Source organism: Oncorhynchus mykiss, chromosome 9 (assembly GCF_013265735.2).
Source record: "Oncorhynchus mykiss isolate Arlee chromosome 9, USDA_OmykA_1.1, whole genome shotgun sequence".
In the NCBI taxonomy this organism is placed as follows: domain Eukaryota; kingdom Metazoa; phylum Chordata; class Actinopteri; order Salmoniformes; family Salmonidae; genus Oncorhynchus; species Oncorhynchus mykiss.
This window is the reverse complement of record NC_048573.1, coordinates 71,259,588-71,276,763: the sequence shown is the minus strand read 5'-3', so window position 1 is coordinate 71,276,763 and position 17,176 is coordinate 71,259,588.

The window sequence follows — 17,176 nt, the reverse complement described above, 5'->3', positions numbered from 1 at the left end:
GTGTAACAGTATAACTTTAGACCGTTCCCTCGCCCATACCCGAGCGCGAACCAGGGACCCTCTGCACACATCAACAACAGTCACCCACAAAGCATCGTTACCCATCGCTCCACAAAAGCCACGGCCCTTGCAGAGCAAGGGGAACCACTACTTCAAGGTCTCAGAGCAAGTGACGTCACTGATTGAAACGCTATTTAGCGCGCACCGCTAACTAAGCTAGCCGTTTCACATCCGTTACACATGTTAATATCTGTATTATCCACAGAACGTGATATTGAGATGAGCCTTTACATATTTGTGTCTCATATTGACTCCGTACGTTAAATGTAAGGTGTTGATTCACAACATAAACAGCTACTTGACTCCATACATTATGTGTTGATTCACAACATAAACAGCTACTTGACTCCATACATTATGTGTTGATTCACAACATAAACAGCTACTTGACTCCAAACATTATCTGTTGATTCACAACATAAACAGCTACTTGACTCCAAACATTATGTAAGGTGTTGATTCACAACATAAACAGCTACTTGACTCCAAACATTATGTGTTGATTCACAACATAAACAGCTACTTGACTCCAAACATTATGTAAGGTGTTGATTCACAACATAAACAGCTACTTGACTCCAAACATTATGTGTTGATTCACAACATAAACAGCTACTTAACTCCAAACATTATGTAAAGTGTTGATTCACAACATAAACAGCTACTTAACTCCAAACATTATGTAAGGTGTTGATTCACAACATAAACAGCTACTTGACTCCAAACATTATGTAAGGTGTTGATTCACAACATAAACAGCTACTTGACTCCAAACATTATGTGTTGATTCACAACATAAACAGCTACTTAACTCCAAACATTATGTAAAGTGTTGATTCACAACATAAACAGCTACTTGACTCCAAACATTATGTGTTGATTCACAACATAAACAGCTACTTAACTCCAAACATTATGTAAAGTGTTGATTCACAACATAAACAGCTACTTAACTCCAAACATTATGAAATGTGTTGATTCACAACATAAACAGCTACTTGACTCCAAACATTATGTAAGGTGTTGATTCACAACATAAACAGCTACTTGACTCCAAACATTATGTAAGGTGTTGATACATAAACATCTACAATGAAAATAGTGTTGATCAATCCTCAAGCTTCTTAGTGGGCAAGACAAAAAAAAAACGATTTAAAAAAATCATGATTCCTGTTCCCCTTCCATCCTCTTCCCGTATGAATCTGTCCTGTACTGTTGCACAGGTGAGAGAGCAACCTTATTGGTGCCTCAGTAGTGGCCATTCCCCTTTAATGCAGGTTATTGGTCAGTGACTGTGTCTGTATGCCAGGGGTCTCCAACCTCTTCTAGCATGAAAGCTACTTAAAAAAGCTTTCAAATAGACACATTCTTCCCCTCTCCTCTCCCCGGTCCTTAAGGCGCCATCATGCTTCAGTTCCACTGGCTCCTAACCGAACGAGTGTGCTCGCCTTAAAAGACATTCGCTTGAAAAACAAGAACGAAGTGGTTTGTCCATTTTGATACGCTGTAGCCAGTCCTCAAAACAGACCAAATTCATCTCAAGAAATCTGTTTTCTCAGTTTTATTTTTTCCTGGTTTTAGATTTTTTTTTAAATGGTTCACTCTCAAAAAAAGTTTTTATTTATTTATTTATTTATTTATTTCACCTTTATTTAACCAGGTAGGCCAGTTGAGAACAAGTTCTCCTTTACAACTGCAACCTGGCCAAGATAAAGCAAAGCAGTGCGACACAAACAACAACACAGAGTTACACATGGAATAAACAAGTTTACAGTCAATAACACAATTGGAAAAAAAAGAAAGTCTATATACATTGTGTGCTTATGGCGCGATGTGGTAAGTCAATACAAATGACAATTTGTCATAGAGAAACAACGAAATTGGATGCTGTGAGTCCATGTCAATGGTTAAATCACATCAGAAGACAATTTATTTTATTTTATTTAGGTCTGGAAGAAAACAAACATGTATTTTTGAGTGTAATTCCCCTTTAATTGCTAATTTGGCCCTTTAATTGCGCGTCTAGCGAGTGAGGAATGTGCCATCTAACGTGCGGGTTGAGCGATGGTTCTGTATAGCCGCGAGAAGTAGGCCATGCAGAACCGTCGCCTACCCCCCGCCCAAACTACTGTACTGCTGCTGCTCCTTTCATGGCAAAATTAGCAAATAACATATACAAATAATATATTTACTCATGATATACTTCTGCCAGGTAAGCCTACCTTGCAGTTAATATTTAATTGAGAAGGTTTTGGGGAAAAGTATTTCTGTCAACCCACAAGACTGTTATCACATCTACTGGAGTGATAGACAAAACGCGCACACCGCACAGACAGACTGGGACAATATTACTGGAAATTAATTGGCAGATATTGTGTTAGGTTTGGATTTTTTATTCCATAGTGGCTATCCAGGGTTGGGTTAATGTCAAAGTTGCGTTGATTAGACAGCAGCTGGGAACTTGCAGCGTCGGATAATTGTGAGATTTGTTTATGACAGTTTGTGATGGAACACAGGAAACATTGCGTAAACTTTCGGGAATTGTTTGGCAAGCTACTCATGGATGGGCTGGGATCGACCGGCTGGAAGCCCCTGCTCTATACAATACAAAGAAAAAATATATATACAGTGCATTCGGAAAGTATTCAGACCCCTTGACTTTTTCCACATTTTGTTACGTTACAGCCTTATTCTAATATATATATATTTGTTTTATTCCCTCATCCATCTACACACGATATCCCATAATGACGAAGTGAAAACAGGTTTTTATAAATGTTTGCAAAAAAAACAGAAATACCTTATTTAGATAAATATTCAACATTTTGTTGTATTACAAAGTGACATTAAAATGGATTGAATTCAATGTTTTTGTCAACTATCTACACAAAGTGGAAGAAACATTTGTAAAAAAAAAAAAAAAGGAAAAATAAAACACTACAATATCTTGATTAGATAAGTATTCAACCCTCTGAGTCAATACATGTTAAAATCACCTTTGGTTAAACACTTTTACACACGTCCATGCAACCTATTATGTGACTTGCTAAGCACATTTTTACTCCTAAATTTATTTAGTCTTGTCATAACAAAGGGGTTGAATACCTATTGACTCAAGACATTTCAGCTCTTCATTTTTTATGAATTAGTAACAATTTCAAAAAACATAATTCCACTTTGACATTATGGGCTATTGTGTGTAGATAATTGACAACAAAAAAAGCATCTACATTTCGTCAATTTTAAATTCAGGCTGTAACACAACACAATGTGGAAAAAGTCAAGGGGTGTGAATACTTTCTGAAGGCACTGTTGTCTTGGCCAGTACTTAATTTGTAAATCGGGAGGTCCCGGAACACATAGTGAGCGCAAGAAGGGGGGTTATCCGGGGGGCTCTGAGATACCGGAACACATTGAGAGAGAGAAAAAAGTGTTGAACACAAGACAGCAGCACAGAAGACAGAGTAAACAGCCAAGTAGCCTACTGTCTATGGTGGCAAAACGGACAGCACTCTCCATGGTGCTGATTAATTCAAAGCATTTTAGACGTCACTGCAATGTGCCAACATACTTGAGTATAGCTGCGGGGCAAGTCCTACTTTCTTATAGCCTCATTTTCTAGACATCAATGTAGAGCAACATCTATAGACGACACTGCAGAACACTCGCAATATGCATACATACACACACACATACATACATACACACACACATACATATATACATACATACATACATACATACATACATACATACATACACACACACACACACACACACACACACACACACACACACACACACACACACACACACACACACACACACACACACACACACACACACACACACACACACACACACACACACACACACACACACACATACATACATACATACATACTCAGCTGTTTGGCTTACTAGGCCCGAATTGTACATACTTTTCAAGACATGGAGCAGCAGAATAAATATCACACTATCGAAATCTAACTTCAAATCAAATGAATAAATGTAGGCTACAGCAGAACACACACATATAAGAATATATAGGCCTCCTGCCTATGTGATAATATGACGCATATATTCAGATTACAAACTTGTTCTGTACTGTGAAGGTGAAACAAATGTTTAAAAATCCTACCTTAGTTTTCAAAAACCTCCCACAATGACTCTCCCCATGTCAATTCCATTTAACTCCTGAGAGTCCATTTCTTGCTCAAAGCCATGGGCATGTGGCTGTGACGTTTAGCCTTTCTATAAGGCTGTTCTGAAAACTCTATCTGTAGTTTATTTATTTTTTATTTTGACTGTTATCCATAACCTGGGTGTCCTCTCTCTCTCTCGCTGCCACCAAATGCATCTTGGTTCTTTTTCTTTCTGAGGGCTCTTTGTTTTTTGTAGTTGTTTTTTTTTTAACGTCTGATGCATATGATGTTAATTTACTGTACATTCCACCCACTCTTTTGCTCGTTTAATAGCTCGAGTCGTTTCTAGACCCAGGCGCCCACCCATTTTGCATGTTGTATAGCCCAATTTTGAATTCTGCATGACAAGCCGAGAGCACTTTGTCAGTGGATGCACTGCCCCCCCCCCCCCCCCTGTTCTCAACTAGCCTACCTGGTCCATAGTACCTACATTAAACAAATCATCAAATTCAGCACGAAGACGTGACGTGCTTACTTAGGGACCGCTTTACGAGCTGACCACCACTACCAAGACCTGTGTCGAGATCAGTTTACTTACCACACCGGCCCTCCCCATAACCGCTATGTAGAAATGCAGAGAGCAATTCTGGAATCAGTATTGCAGGATATGATGATTACGTAGAAGGATCGCCGCACTTTAACACTTTAACACGGCCTTTCTAGGGGGAGAAATAACAAGGAGGCATTTAACAATGATCGCTTTTATTAGAATGTCTACATAGTTGTAAGGGATTTCCTCCTCTTCTTCCGAAGAGGAGAGGCGAGAAGGATCGGAGGACCAATATGCGGTGTGGTTAAGTGTCCATGGTTCTTTTAATAAGAAATACTACACATGAACAACTGAATACAAAAAACAATAAACGCGGAATGAACGAAACCCAAAACAGTACCGTGTGGTGAAAAACACAGACACGGAAACAAACACCCACAAACACACAGTGAAACCCAGGCTACCTAAGTATGATTCTCAATCAGAGACAACTAATGACACCTGCCTCTGATTGAGAACCATACTAGGCCGAAAACATAGAACTGCCCCAAAACATAGAAAAACAAACATAGACTGCCCACCCCAACTCACGCCCTGACCATACTAAATAAATACAAAACAAAGGATATAAAGGTCAGAACGTGACAATAATTAATGTCTACAATGCGAACAGTGAAATAAATAAAGACATCTTGCCCCGAGACGTACCGGATCTGGACAAAATGGGTGCCGGAACAAACAAAGTCAAATCTGAGAGGTGGAAAAGGATCCGGCTCAAATTAACCACTTGTCTTGGCCATACTTAAATATGTTCTGGTGAACCGCAAATGTCCTATTAAGCAAAGTGTGTTATGAAGGGAATTTATTGATATAAATGTATAATATTAACACTTCTGGTAAATCCATTGGAATTTCCCAACTAGGATTAAATGAAACACTTAATATATATAAATGTTTCTTTAAATGTATTTGAATGTATTATTTATAAAACAGATGTAGGCATATAACCACTGGAGTAGCCTACAGCTCTGTTGTACTGCACACAGCCACACGTGTGGTGGATTCGTCTTTGACCCGCTGGGGGACAGAGTTGGTGCATCATTAATAGCAGGATGGTATATTGACTTTTAACATCAATGCAACATCCATGTGCTCTAGGCACCGTTTATTCACTAGATCTTTATTGGCTACGTTTCCTTGTACATTCCACATTGGGATTCAGTGAATGACTACATTTTGCTGTACTTGTCCAACAAAGATCGGGAAATAACTCGTCCCAAACCATCTCAATTTGGTTAAGGTCGAGGGATTGTGGAGGCCAGGTCATCTAATACAGCACTCCATCACTCTCCTTGGTAAAATAGTCCTTACACAGCCTGGAGGGCCCTACGCGACTGGTTATGCCTGGAACCGGCCCTGGAGGAGAGAGAGATAGCGAGACAGACAGAGAAAGACAGCTGCCAACAGTACCCTCTCTAGACGTTTGCCATACTGACACTGTGACCCCTCCTGCTGGGTCCTGACAATCAACCCCCCCAACACACACACACACACGCACGCACGCACGCACGCACACACACACACACACACACACACACACACACACACACACACACACACACACACACACACACACACACACACACACACACACACACACACACACAGAGAGACAGGCACACACACACACACACACACACACCCACACCCACACACACACACACACTGATCCGCCCGCTGTGTCCTGGCTGTCAACCCACTACTCACAGAGCTGACCATGTGATATCAACAGCTGGTCTCTCAGCAACCCAATTGGCATCATGTAGTTTATAGCTTCCTGGTTATCACATGGATGCCTCACTGATGTGTTGCATGAGTTGCTTCGGCTTTGTTGTTTATCAACAGAACATTTGGTAGATAATATGTTGGGATGTATCCCAAATGAAACCCTATACCCTACATAGTGTACTTTCCTAGTCCAAAGTAGTGCACTAAATCCTATAGGGCCCTGGTAAAAAGTAGTGCACTACACCCTATAGGGACCTGGTCCAAAGTAATGTACTACACCCTATAGGGACCTGGTCCAAAGTAATGTACTACACCCTATAGGGACCTAGTCCAAAGTAGTGCACTACATTTTTATTTTTTTATTTTACCTTTATTTAACCAGGCAAGTCAGTTAAGAACAAATTCTTATTTTCAATGACGGCCTGGGAACAGTGGGTTAACTGCCTGTTCAGGGGCAGAACGACAGATTTGTACCTTGTCAGCTCGGGGGTTTGAACTCACAACCTTCCGGTTACTAGTCCAACGCTCTAACCACTAGGCTACCCTGCCGCCCACATCGGGAATAGGGTGCCATTTGGGGAATACGGGTTATTTGCCCACTAAATAATTTCAGTGACAGTGGTGCAGGCTAAGTCGTTGTTTATCGTTCCCGTTCCCCCATCGTTTTTTTTGGCCTCGTTGGTAATTCCCTTCATGATCTTTCCAGGTAATTATGATCTGTTGTACCCCACTAGCTATTTGACAGGAGTCAGTTGGATTAATCCTCATTATTCTCTGGGACTGTGTGGTTCCCATGGCTGTGGGGTTGAGTAGGGAGGCTTGTGGTGTGTGTTGTGTGTGTGTCTGTCTGTGTGTGTGTGTGAGTGAGTGACAGTTGGAGGAGGGCCATAGAAGAGTTATGTCAAATCCCTGCCATGGGCCTCCTGACTCAGCTGTCTCTAAACCCTGCCATGGACCTCCTGGTGCAGCTACCATGGGCCTCCTGGTGCAGCTACCATGGACCTCCTGGTGCAGCTACCATGGACCTCCTGGTGCAGCTACCATGGACCTCCTGGTGCAGCTACCATGGACCTCCTGGTGCAGCTACCATGGACCTCCTGGTGCAGCTACCATGAACCTCCTGGTGCAGCTACCATGGACCTCCTGGTGCAGCTACCATGAACCTCCTGGTGCAGCTACCATGAACCTCCTGGTGCAGCTACTATGAACCTCCTGGTGCAGCTACCATGGACCTCCTGGTGCAGTTCTCCAGGGAGACTCTGAGTGTCATGCAACACCACTCACAAATAAGATTAGTGTGTACCCACAATGCTATGCTTCTGAAATGCTCAGCTGTAGCTCACACAGCTCTTGGATTTCACCCATAAACAGAGAGAGAGAGAGAAAGTGAGGAAGAGAGAGGGGGGGGAGTCCGAGCGAGAGAAAGTGAGGAAGAGAGAGAGGGGGGAGTCCGAGTGAGAGAAAGTGAGGAAGAGAGAGAGCGAGAGAGCGAGAGAAAGTGAGGAAGAGCGAGAGCGAGAGAGCGAGAGCAATAAAAACAAATTCTCAGCTTTTTCTAAATGTCAATTTTAAATGGCTTGTCCATCTACATTTCCATTTCATGTTTGACTTACACATTGCCGATTCATGTTTGACTTACCCAGCATGTTAGGGTCCTCTGTCGGGCCCTCTGTAGCTCAGTTGGCAGGTCGTGGTGCTTGCAGTGCCACTGTAGTGGGTTCAATTCCCACAACCACCCATATGTAAAAGGTATGCACACTTGACGTGGCTTTGGATAAAAGCGTCTGTTAAATGGCTTATGTTATTATATACAATAGAATACATACAAACAGCTTTTACACACGTCTTTAGCTTAACCGTGAAGGAATCTGAAATGGCACAGACTATTCTCTACGTTGAGGTCCGATATCAAGCCACTATAGGAAATAATGTGCCAATTACGACAGAGTCCATGGGGACTTACCTTCTCACAGTGAACAGGCACGACTTAGACTGAACCCCAGTTCCCTATATAGTCCACTACTTTTGACCAGAGACCAAATTGGGATGCATCCTCATCGGTCATTTGTACCTCCCAGGGATTGCCATGGCCCCGACATGTCATAATGCCTGTTCCCTTTGAGACGTGTTTCTCCCCAGTACATGTTACACAGAGAATTACTGTTAGAGATGTGAGTTTGTGAGGTCATGTTGCTTAGAGACCAACATTATAAAACAGTGAGAATTAAACGGAAAGGAAGAGGATGAGTTGACTCTGTATGTATCACAGTTCATGTTGTATTAGTATGTTATTATATTGTACATTATCAGCGCAACAACGAAAAATCAGCGAAAAACAACAGACATTGAATTCTAACTCAGTTGCCAGAGAGGAAGGAAACCACTCAGGGATTTCACCATGAGGCCAATGGTGATTATAAAACAGTTACAGAGTTTAATGGCTGTGATAGGAGAAAACTGAGGATGGATCAACAACATTGTGGTTACCCCACAAAAGTAACATAAATGACAGAGTGAAAAGAAGTAAGCCTGTGGAGATTAAAAATATCCCAAAACATACACCCTGTAATACTGCAAAAAAAATGTGGCAAAGAAATAACTTTTTGTCCTGAATACAAAGCGTTATGTAAATCCAACAACACATCAATGAGTACCACTGTTAATATTTGGTGGTGGCTGCGTCATGGTGTTGGCTGCATCATGTTATGGGTATGCCTTGTCATCGCCAAGGACAAGGGAGTTTTTTAGGATAAAAATAAACAGAGTAGAGCCAAGCATGGAAAAAATAGGAACCTTGGTTCAGTCTGCTTACCATAAGACACTGGGGGAAAATGTACCTTTCAGCAGGACAATAACCTAAAACACAAGGCCAAATATACAATGGAGTTGCTTTCGAATATGACATTGAATGTTCCTAAGTGGCCTAGTTACAGTTTTGACTTAAATCAGCTTGAAAAATCTATGGCAAGACTTGAAAATGGCTGTCTAGCAATGATCAACAACCAACTTGACAGAGCTTGAATAAAAAAAAAATATATATATATATATATATATATGTACAATCCCATTGTGCAAAGTTCATAGAATTTACCCAGAAAGACTCACAGTTTTAATGGCTGCCAAATTATTGACCGAGGGGGATGAATACTTATCTAATTAAGATATAGTGTTTTATTTTCCATTAATTAATACAAAATGTTGCTGAATTTTCCTTCCGCTTTGACATTGGTGTAATTTGTGTAGATAGTTGTAAAAAAACAAACAATTAAATCCATTTGATTCCCGCTTTGAAACACAAACAGTTTGGGGGGGAACAAGTCCAGGGGAGTGTATACTCTCTGCAGGAACTGTATATGTAAATCATACCGGGTTTATATAAACAAGTCTCTTATTATATAATTAGATCAATTGGTACACATAAGCAAGACACTTACACAATTAGAACATTCTCAACATTCTCAACATTCTCAACATTCTCTCTGTACTGAATGTCTACTTAATGGTAACCATGGTTTCACAACCAGCCAGGTCTTTCTCTTTGAAATCAGCCTCCCACTTCTCTGCTCTACATCCCCCTAGATGGACAGAGCGAGAGAGGAAATAACTGATGACAAAACCCACAAAAACAAAGAATTTCAATCCAGGGAGATAAAAAAGCATGTGAAAATAGCAATTCCAGAAGGACTGATAGAGCTCTGATTGGACATTGCCCTCATCTTGTATCTTGTGTCCCTGGGTTTCCTAGCTTCCTAGTAAATAATACTGTTAACTAAGCCTTCAGTCAGCGGGCTGTGCTACTTTTTGACCCTATTCCTTATGTAAAAAAAAATGATTTAGAAAAAACAGAGGTTTTGACAAGTGTGTGTGCATGTCTATGTCCGTAATCTAGGACAAATATGAAGTATCAGCACCACCCGTTAGAAAAAGGATTTGGTGCTGCTTTGAGTCATTTGTGGTTCTTTGATGTTGTACAGGACTGGTGATTCTTGGGACTGAGCGTTGTAGTTACATTATATTGTTGTTGTAGGGGACAATAACATAATAATTACAGAGAATTAAAATCGTTTTTTTTTGTGGTTAGAATCAGATAAGATTTGCATTCCTGCATCATTATTTTGTGGTAATTTAATGTGATCTTGAAATTAAGATAATTGATTACTCATTTTATATGTACAGTAGATAAAGTATTCTCCACATTTACATACGTAGAGTAGATAAAGTATTCTCCACATTTTATACGTAGAGTAGATAAAGTATTCTCCACGTAGCTCATTCCATATAGTGTCACTACTGCTGAACGTTGTAACGATGACGACATGAGTCAAGAAGCAGGTGCAGGTAAAACGTTTAATGAAAACAACAAACAAGAAACAAGTCAGCGTAACAGAAACGAGGTGACATGAACACAGGTGCAATACCAACTGAGGAATGAACAAACGGAAAGGACCAAAAAAGGGGAGGTAATGAGGTCCAGGTGTGAATGATAACGATGAGTTCCATGTGGGTGTAATAATGAGTGCCAGGTGGGTGTAATAATGAGTGCCAGGTGGGTGTAATAATGAGTGCCAGGTGTGTGTAATAATGAGTGCCAGGTGTGTGTAATAATGAGTGCCAGGTGGGTGTAATAATGAGTGCCAGGTGGGTGTAATAATGAGTGCCAGGTGGGTGTAATAATGAGTGCCAGGTGTGTGTAATAATGAGTGCCAGGTGTGTGTAATAATGAGTGCCAGGTGTGTGTAATAATGAGAGCCATGTGTGTGTAATAATGAGTGCCAGGTGTGTGTAATAATGATAGTCAGGTGGGTGTAATAATGAGTGCCAGGTGGGTGTAATAATGAGTGCCAGGTGGGTGTAATAATGAGTGCCAGGTGTGTGTAATAATGAGTGCCAGGTGTGTGTAATAATGAGTGTCAGGTGTGTGTAATAATGAGTGCCAGGTGTGTGTAATAATGAGTGCCAGGTGTGTGTAATAATGAGAGTCAGGTGTGTGTAATAATGAGTGCCAGGTGTGTGTAATAATGAGAGTCAGGTGTGTGTAATAATGAGTGCCAGGTGTGTGTAATGATGAGAGCCAGGTGTGTGTAATAATGAGTGCCAGGTGTGTGTAATAATGAGAGTCAGGCGTGTGTAATAATGAGTGCCAGGTGTGTGTAATGATGAGAGACAGGTGTGTATAATAATGAGAGTCAGGTGTGTGTAATAATGAGTGCCAGGTGTGTGTAATGATGAGAGCCAGGTGTGTGTAATAATGAGAGCCAGGTGTGTGTAATAATGAGTGCCAGGTGTGTGTAATAATGAGAGTCAGGTGTGTGTAATAATGAGTGCCAGGTGTGTGTAATAATGAGAGTCAGGTGTGTGTAATAATGAGTGCCAGGTGTGTGTAATGATGAGAGCCAGGTGTGTGTAATGATGAGAGCCAGGTGTGTGTAATGATGAATGCCAGGTGTGTGTAATGATGAGTGCCAGGTGTGCGTAATGATGATTCCCAGGACAGGTGGTTAGTATTCCGACAACGTCTCATGCTGGAGGTGGGGAGCAGGTGTAGACGTGACAGACATACCTTTTTCCTACTTATATATTGTCCATACTGTCTATATACACACCATGCATTTATATCCCAGACTCTGACATTGCTCGTTCCGATATTTATTAATTTCCTGTTTCTTATTTTTTATTTCTTATTTGTGTATTATTATTGTATTATTCAGTGGAGGCTCCTCCTCAGAAGAAGGGGAGGACCATCCTCCTCAGTGAATTTCATAAAAATATAAATTGTAAAACATTGAAAAGGTTTACAGTTTTAGATAAAACTGTACTAAATACAGTGCATTCGGAAAGTATTCAGACCCCTTGACTATTTCCAGATTTTGTTAGGTTAAAGCCTTCTTCAAAAACTGATTAAAAAAAACACTTTTCATCAATCTACACATCATACTCCATTATGACAAAACAAAAACTGTTTTTTTTAAATGTGTGCACATTTATAAAAATATCACATTTACATAAGTATTCAGAAACTTTACTTTGTTGAAGCACCTTTGGTTGCGATTACAGCCTCGAGTCTTCTTGGGTATGACTCTACAAGGTTGGCACACCTGTATTTGGGGAGTTTCTCCCAGTCTTCTCTGTAGATCCTCTCAAGCTCTGTCAGGTTGGATGGGGATTGTCGTTGCACAGCTATTTTCAGGTCTCTCCAGAGATGTTCAATCAGGTTCAAGTCCGGGCTCTGACTGGGCCACTCAAGGACATTCAGAGACTTGTCCAGAAGCCACTCCTGTGTTGTCTTGGAAGTGTGCTTAGCGTCGTTGTCCTGCTGGAAGGTGAACTTTCGCCTAAGTCTGAGGTCCTGAGCGCTCTGGAGCAGGTTTCATCAAGGATCTCTCTGTACTTTGCTCCGTTCATCTTTCCCGTTATCCTGACTAGTCTCCCAGTCCCTGACACTGAAAAACTTCCCCACAGCATGATGCTGCCACCACCATGCTTCACCGTAGGGATGGTGCCAGATTTCCTCCAGACATGACCCTTGGCATTCAGGCCAAAGTGTTCAATCTTGGTTTCATCAGATCAGAGAATCTTGTTTATCATGGTCTGAAAGTCATTTAGGTGCCCTTTGGAAAACTCCAAACGGGCTGTCATGTCCTTTTACAGAGGAGTGGCATCCGTCCGGCCACTCTACCATAAAGGCCTGATTGGTGGAGGGCTGTAGAGATGGTTGTCCTTCTGGAAGGTTCTTCCATCTCCACAGAGGAACTCAGGAGCTCTGTCACAGTGACCATCGGGTTCTTGGTCACCTCCCTGACCAAGGCCCTTCTCCCCCGATTGCTCAGTTTGGCCAGGCGGCCAGCTCTAGGAAAAGTCCATTCTTCCATTTAAGAATGGAGGCCACTGTGTTCATAGGGACCTTCAATGCTGAAGACATTTTGTGGTACCCTTCCCAGATCTTTGCTTCGACACAATCCTGTCTCTGAGCTCTACGGACAATTCCTTCAACCTTATGGCTTGGTTTTTGCTCTGACATGCAATGTCAGCTGTGGGACCTTATATAGACAGGTGTTTGCCTTTCCAAATCATGTCCAATCATTTTAATTTAATTAGAGCGTTGGACTAGTAACCGAAAGGTTGCAAGTTCAAATGCCCCGAGCGGATGCCCCGAGCTGACAACTTTTAAAAATCTGTCGTTTTACCCCTGAACAAGGCAGCAACAAGGCACTGTTTCTAGGCTGTCATTGAAAATAAGATTTTTTCTTTAACTGACTTGCCTAGTAAAATATAAAAAATAAACAGGTGGACTCCAATCAAGTTGTAGAAACATCTCAAAGATGATCAATGGAAACAGGATCTATCTGAGCTCTATTTTGAGTCTCATAGCAAAGGGTCTGAACACTTTTTTAAATTAGGTATTTCCCATTTGCAAAAAATTATAAAAAACTGTTTTTGCTTTGTCATTATTGAGTAGTGTGTGTAGATTGATGAGTAAAATAAACATTGAATCAATTTTAGAATAAGACTTGTAACGTAACAAAATGTGGAAAAAGTGAAATGGTCTGAATACATTCGGAATACACTGTATATGCACATGTAAACAAATGATTGATTAAAACACATTATTTTGCAAAAAGGTCTACAGTAGCCTCAACGGCACTCTGTAAATGTAGCACAGTGGTGTAGGACAGCTAGCTTCTGCCCTCCTCTGGGTTCTGTAAGTGCTAAAATGCTTGCCGACTGAACACTAACGATACTGCATGATTGTAGCAGGTTTACTAACTCGTTAGTTCTATTAGCTACGTTACTTTAGCTAATATGGTGACAACGACATAGGCTGTCTGTATGATATCTGTTATGATATGGTTTGGCTTGGAAAGGTTTTTTCACCTGGTCACATGCAGTGGATGTGTTATGATTTGAAGTCCACAAGCGAAAGGAAAAGGTGAGAGGAGAGCGCGTAGATGCGAGAAGGAATACAATGTGGCTGTTATGAAAGTGAACTGTGTTTACGCCTGATCAGGGGTGTAGTCATTATGCAGATTCTGTTGAAAAAGATTTCTCAAACGGAACAAAACGGGTATTAACATACCTGAATTTGTCCAATAGTAACTCTTGTTTGCAACTGTTGAACTAATGATTACACCTTATATCAGCTAGACGCAGGCAGGAGTGTGCAAGGCGTAATTGAATGTGTCACTGTCTGTCCATGTGTAATTGTCTGTCAACTCAACCTGTGTGCATCTACGTTGTAAACTTTCATTAAATAGGCTAGGTTGTAGCAACCTCATGATGGATATAGGGAAAATTAGAGTAACGTATCGCTGTTACATTTAACTGGGTGAATGGAATATGAATGACAGTCATCCAGTATGCTGTAATAGAAATAAGGCCATGCTAATGGAAAAAATAAAAATAATTAATCGTCCTCACTCAGCCTAATTGGCAACGGTAGTGTTAGACATTTATTGCACTGCTGAAGCTAGAAAACACAAGAATTTCACTGCCCCTGCTTTAGCAACTGGTCATCTGTGTACGCAACAACAACAAAAATTGATTGGATTTGAATGGCAGCCTTTGATAATGTAGAACAGGAGAACAGAATCATAAACGTAGGACAAGCACCGGCTCTGTCACACCCTGGTCAAAGTATTTTGTGTTTATCTTTATTTATTTGGTCAGGCCAGGGTGTGGCATGGGTTTTTGTATGTGGTGTGTATGTATGGGGATTGTAGCTAGTGGGGTGTTCTAGCTAAGTCTATGGCTGTCTGAAGTGGTTCTCAATCAGAGGCAGGTGTTTATCGTTGTCTCTGATTGGGAACCATATTTAGGCAGCCATATTCTTTGAGTTTGTCGTGGGTGATTGTCCTTAGTGTCCTGATGTCATTGTTCTTTGTTAGGTTACACAAGTATAGGCTGTTTCGGTTTTCGTTAAGTTTATTGTTTTGGTAGTGTTTGTGTTTAGTGTGTTACTTCATTAAACATGGATTGCAATAGACACGCCGCATTTTGGTCCGATCCTTGTTCTACCTCTTCATCAGAGGAGGAGATAGAAGAAAACCGTTACAGAATCACCCACCACAAAAGGACCAAGCAGCGTGTCAACAGGCAGGAGCAGCGCGAGGAGATGCGCAATAAGGATTTCTGGACATGGGAGGAAATCCTCGACGGGAGAGGACCCTGGGCTAAACCAGGGGAGTGTAGCCGCACCAAGGTGCAGCAGGAGAAGGAACAGAGGCAGCAGCAGCAGGAGCAGCAGCAGCTGCAGTGGGAGAGGCTGCACCACCTGGAGAAATGGACATGGGAGGAAGAACTGGACGGTAAAGGACCCTGGGCTCAGCCTGGAGAATATTGCCGCCCCAAGGAAGAACTGGAGGCGGCGAAAGCTGAGAGGCGCAGATATGAGGAGGCAGCTCGACGTAGCGGATGGAAGCCTGAGAGGCAGCCCCAAAAATTTCTTGGGGGGGGGGCTAACAGGGAGTATGGCTACGCCAGGTAGGAGACCTGGGCAGACTCCCTGTGCTTACCGGGGGGCTAGAGAGACCGGACAGGCACCGTGTTATGCAGTGGTGCGCACCGTGTCTCCAGTGCGGGTGCATAGCCCGGTGCGGTATATTCCAGCTCCGCGTGTCGGCCGGGCTAGATTGAGCGTCGAGCCTAATGCCATGAAGCCGGCTCTACGCAGCTGGTCCCCAGTGCGTCTCCTTGGGCCGGCTTACATGGCACCAGCCTTGCGCTCGGTGTCTCCGGTTCGCCTGCATAGCCCAGTGCGGGCTATTCCACCTCGCCGCACTGGCAGGGCGACCGTGAGCATTCAACCAGGTAAGGTTGGGCAGGCTCGGTGCTCAAGAGCTCCAGTGCGCCTGCACGGTCCGGTCTACCCAGTACCACCTCCACACCCCAGCCCTCCGGTAGCAGCTCCCCGCACCAGGCTTCCTGTGCGTGTCCTCGGCCCAGTACCACCAGTGCCAGCACCACGCATCAGGCCTCTAGTGCGCCTCGCCTGTCCAGCGCTGCCAGAGCCTTCCTCCTCTCCAGCGCTGTCGGAGTCTCCCGCCTGTTTAGCGCTGTTAGAGCCTTCCTTCTCTACAGCGCTGCCGGAGTCTCCCGCCTGTTCAGAACTGCCAGTTAGCATAGAGCTGCCAGTTAGCATAGAGCTGCCAGTTAGCATAGAGCTGCCAGTCTGCAAGGAGCTGCCAGTCTGCAAGGAGCTGCCAGTCTGCAAGGAGCTGCCAGTCTGCAAGGAGCTGCCAGTCTGCAAGGAGCCGCCAGAGCTGCCTGTCTGCAGGATGCCGCGAAAGCTGCCAGTCTGCAAGGAGCCGCCAGAGCTGCCAGTCTGCAAGGAGCCGCCAGAGCTGCCAGTCTGCAAGGAGCCGCCAGAGCTGCCAGTTAGCATGGAGCAGCCAGGGCCGCCAGTCAGTATGGAGCAGCCAGGGCCGCCAGTCAGCATGGAGCAGCCAGGGCCGCCAGTCAGCATGGAGCAGCCAGGGCCGCCAGTCAGCATGGAGCAGCCAGTCAGCATGGAGCAGCCAGTCAGCATGGAGCAGCCAGAGCTGCCAGTCAGCATGGAGCAGCCAGTCAGCATGGAGCAGCCAGAGCTGCCAGTCAGCATGGAGCAGCCAGTCAGCATGGAGCAGCCAGAGCTGCCAGT